Consider the following 4,785-nt stretch of genomic DNA (forward strand, 5'->3'; position numbering starts at 1 on the left):
GGCGGCCGCGGCAGGGAGGTCGTGCCTTCCTCTTCCTCGGTCGGGACCGAGCGGAGCTCCCTGGCCGCAGCGCTCCCCGAAGTCTTTTCTGCATGCGTCCTGCTGCTGGTTTCCGCTTTACGACCCGAGAGCGCAGAGAACAGGTACTGGGGTCAGGTTGTGTCCCATCTAGATCAGAGCTAGTGCGTGGCTCGCGGGACACTTCTCTCTCCACAGTGTACTTTAGTAACCGCCTGGGGGTTTTGTTTGTCTGTTTGTTTTGTTTTGTGCCCATCGGCAGCTTATTTGCCAACTCTGCAAACTTGAAGCAAAGTAAGACAGTCCTTAGTTGAGAGGCCGGGCCTTTCCCCCCTGACTTTATATTCCCACTTAAGAACTAATAGGAATTGCTAACCACTTCCAGACCACTTTGTGTCCATAATTAAGCTAATAAAAGAAACTGCAATCAAGCAAAAGTATGTTTATGTGCAGCAAAAGCTAACCGTTGTTTAACTTTTAAAAAAAAATGTTTGTTATGGTAATGCTTGGGAAACTCAAGCAAGTACCTCGAAAAGAAAATGAATTTTAAATATCCTTATACCAACCTTTTTTTTTCTTTCTTTTTTTTTTCTTTCTTTGTGTGTGTGTGTGTGTGTGTGTGTGTGTGTTTTGTTTTTGCATCAGCATTATCTGAGCTATTTCCAGCCTTCTAGCAGAGAAGTAGATAGCAGTCTCCCAGTGACCCATCATGACTGAAAGATGGGAGAAATCTTTGCCACCTCAGACAACCTGACACTTCATGGTGGTGCATCCAGGCCTGAGCTCCTTGACCATTTGCTTTACTCAGCTAGTCGGAGGATTATGGCAAGGTTTTCAGTAAGGGCTTTTGAAAGCTGCTTTATCATTTTCAGTTAGACTTAACAGAGAACAAATGGATTCTAAAGTTTTAACTAGGCTTAACCTCATATTGCTTCTCACCAAGTTCACTGTGGCGTTGGCTAAACAGCGTTTGTGCCCAAACAGTACAGATCTTACAATATACAACTAAGTGTTCTCGTGTTCTGAAAAGTTCGGTAGTATAATGTCCATTTATCTGGTTTTAGAAATGGTTCAGATTGATTTCACAGAGCATGTTGGCCAGATTGTATTCGCATGTTCAAATAATACTGGATTTGGTAATAAAAACTTACTGTACATATTTATTTGGGTTCCTGCAGAATAAGTAACACTGAGATAGTATTTCATTTTTCCCTCCCCCTCTCCCGCAGACCACTTGGTGTAAATGAAATAATTGCATGTGTCCACTTTCACTCATTTGAAAATAGTTAACAAAATAACAGATATGAAAGAAAGTGCCTTATATGCTGCTAATAGTGCTCAAACACAGTGTTTAAATGTTTCTTTGAAGGTCACTGTAGTTTATGTTTGTATGGAATTTATTCAAAATAGAACATTTAAAAAGAATATATTAATACAAGTAGTATTTAAGCTCCTCAAAGACTTTGGAACTGTAGTGATTTTTACATTTGTCAGGTTCTTTACTTCAACCTTTTTGAATTTATTTGCACTTAGCTAGGCTCCACGTATTATTCAAACACTGAACAAATTGTGTGTTTGCATGCTAGAGGGTGCATGCAGTTGCCAGAGAGAAAGTAGATAAAGTACCCCCCATGAGGAGTTGCCTCTCCATCTCTTCCCTCCTTTGGGGATTTTGGACATGTTGTCACTTGTGCCCTGGGATGTCTCTCCACCTGCTGGATGCAGGACTTAAACCACATAGTGAGCCATGTGGGATCTGGCGGTGTCAAACAACTGGGCCACAGAGCCAGCTTGCAAATATTAACTCATTTAATTCTTTTAACAGCCCCGTGAAGTAGATACTGTTTCTTTCTGTGTTTTACAGACAGATTAAGTAACTTACCCAAGGTGGCCGGTAAATGGCAGACCTGTCTCAACCCCGGCAGTCTGATTCAGAAGCCCCTCCAACTCTTGTACTGTATGGCCTCTCAGCTGCACCTTGTGACTCCTTTTAAGCTGCCCTTAAAAGTTGGAAATTGTTTTGTTTCTTTTCCGTGTCTCTCAGAGTGATCTATTTTTTTTTGATGTGACATTTCTAATTTTGTTGAAACTTAATTTCCCAAACCTAATTTGGAAAAGGTGGGGTTAGAAAAGAGATGTGTTTTAAGAGTAATTGGTCTTTTGGACCCATTCTAATTTTTGTATCTACATTAATTCTGTTTGAAGTATTTTTAACATGTCAGAGCAACAGACTTAATTACTTTCCTTGTAAAGAAGCAGTGACATTCACTTTGCTTACCATTTGGGGAAAAAAAAAGTTCAGTTTGAAAATGGTGTCATTCATACACAGACTTAATTCTTTCTGTCTCCAAAGCGTAAATCGAAAGTCTCCCAAGTAGATTAATTAAGATTTTTCCTTTGGGAAAATATGTGAAAGAGGAAGCTGAAATAACACTTGTGGTTGGTGATTGTTTACCTTTTATTATTTTAAAGTTGTTCCATGATTTTTCACTGTGCCAAATACCCCAGTACCTGGGTTGTTTAAAGGCTAAAGCTTAAACAAATGAACAGGTGTTGTTAAATAAACCCGTATTGTCTTGCTCTTGAATTAACTTTGCCCCGAAATGTGATTCGGAGGATGTTACCTTACCTAGTACTTAGCCAGGTTCTCAATAAGTATTGTAGGCCAGGGTGGCACACTCATCTTCCTCCTGGATGTTAATTTAGATTGTAAAGTGTAGATGTTAAAGTGGAAAAAGATACAGAGGTTGTGCGCCCACCCTCCGGGGAGGGGTGGGCAGAGTGATGGCCCCCCTAGGCCGGCATGGGACTGGTGGGGCTGTGGGTTCTGAGAAGGTGCGCGGGTTCAGTACTCACTGGTGCTGTTGCTGTCAAGTCTGTGGTAGCAGGACGGCAACCAAGGAGGAGCAGAGGAGTGGGAGGAAGGGGAGGGTGGGCGCTTGGTGGGCCAGCAGTTTCAGCAGCATCACCGCAGCCATGGCCCCAATCAAGGTGGAAGGTGCCCTCCTCTCTGTGGAGGCATTTGAAGGGGAGCTGGGGAACAAGGTGAATCTGGCAGAGCTGTTCCAGGGCAAGAAAGGTGTGCTGTTTGAAGTCCCTGGAGCCTTCACCCCTGGCTGTACCAGACCCACTCGTGGGGCTTTGTGGAGCAGGAGACCAGGGTCCAAGTGGTGGCATGTCTGAGTATCAGTGATGTCTTTGTGACTGGTGAGTGGGGGCGAAGCACAAGGCGGAAGGCAAGGTTCGGCTCCTAGCTGACCCTATTGGCGCCTTTGGGAAAGGGACAGAGTAATTACTAGATGATTCATTGGTGTCCCTCTTTGGGAATCCTGGACTCAAGAGATTCTCCATGGTGATAGAGGATCGTGTGGTGAAGACCCTGAACGAGGAACCAGAATGCATAGGCCTCACCTGCAGCCTGGCTCCTAGCAACTCACGCTCTGAGGCCCCAGCCCAGACATACTCCCTCTACCCTTTCCTGTCTCACCTGCCAGTCTAGGCAGGGGCGCCACCCCAACCTTCTCTGGGGCTACCTAATTGGAACTTTAGCCAGATTTCTGCAGTAAACACTCATGGTTTTGTGTGTGTGTGTGATTTTTTTTTTCCTACCCTAGGGCATGTGCATTTGTTTGAGAGACTGAGAGGGAAAGTGACAGATCAACCCCTCCTGGGGGGTAGGGGTGTGGATGATGTCCACACCATAATCCCTTCTTCTCTCTTCTTCTGGGATTTTGGGCATGCACGCTGGCATGAGTTTCACGCTGCCATGTCTGAGACTCAGACTGCAGTCAGCTGATCATCTGTATGGGATTCCGGCACCTTAACCACTACACTACCTTCTGGCCCCAACATACAGCATTTTTATCAATAACCCAGTCATTATTTCTTGAGATAATGCACATTGGGACCAAGAGTTAGCGTAATGGCTATGTCACTGGACTCCCACGTAGTTGACCGCGGTTCAAATCCCGGACCCGGTGGCTTAAAACTCACACCGGGCACGTGTGCGTGCGTGCCCAAGATCCCAAGAGGAGAATGGAGGAGAAGGGATTGCGGCGTGGCCATCCCCCCCGGGGGGTGATTTCTCGCTTTCTGTCTGTCTCTCTCTCTCTCTCTGGCGAGCGCACGTGCCCTATAGCAAAAACCTCTCCAAAGGAAAAAAAAGAAAAGAGATAATGCTCATTAAGTTAATATAGATGCTGGAGTCCCTCATGATAATAACTCTACACTGGGCATCATGATGTAGAGAAATTCTCATTCCCAGAAGGTGGAAGGAGCTAGATTATCTTTTTGAGGGCAATTATTTCCTTTATGGGTAAAACATTTTTTAAAGAATTTTTTATTGAAATCCCTAAGCCTTTCATAACTGGGCCATAGAAAGCATTAGAAAAGTCAAAGGTTGTAAAAACAGGTTTGGGGGGGATAGGAGAGTGCTTATGTTTAAGTCATTTAGGGTGTTGCAGATTCAGTAAGTAGGCACATGTCTGCCATGTGTGTACTGTGTGAGGCACTGCAGGTGTAACTGCAAAGGCAAAATCAATTTGCAGGAGCTGAGAGCCTATGATAAGTAGTATAAGCCAGTGTTAGTCTAATGAGTATAGTGCTTGTATGTTACTCTATATATGTGATTTTATTGATTCTGCAAATAACTTACTGAGAATGTGCTCTGGGTTAGGTCCTATGGCTCTAGAGATCAAGCATTGAAGCAAGCAGATGGAAATTCTGTTCTTGTGGTATTTGCATTATAATAGGGACAGATAAGAATTA

At 44.0% G+C, this 4,785-nt stretch overlaps 1 protein-coding gene and 1 pseudogene across 6 annotated transcripts in view; both read left to right on the top strand.

The window, feature by feature from the left end:
* The window catches only part of PRP4K (pre-mRNA processing factor kinase PRP4K), a 49,506-nt gene that overhangs the window by 2,689 nt on the left and 42,032 nt on the right, over positions 1 to 4,785 (top strand). The gene's annotated exons all lie outside the window — the stretch shown is intronic.
* LOC114009718 (peroxiredoxin-5, mitochondrial-like) overlaps positions 2,822 to 4,785 on the top strand; it is a 3,041-nt pseudogene continuing 1,077 nt past the window's right edge.

The sequence above is a fragment of the Tupaia chinensis genome, unplaced genomic scaffold, assembly GCF_000334495.1.
Source record: "Tupaia chinensis unplaced genomic scaffold, TupChi_1.0 Scaffold000607_1, whole genome shotgun sequence".
NCBI lineage: Eukaryota > Metazoa > Chordata > Mammalia > Scandentia > Tupaiidae > Tupaia > Tupaia belangeri.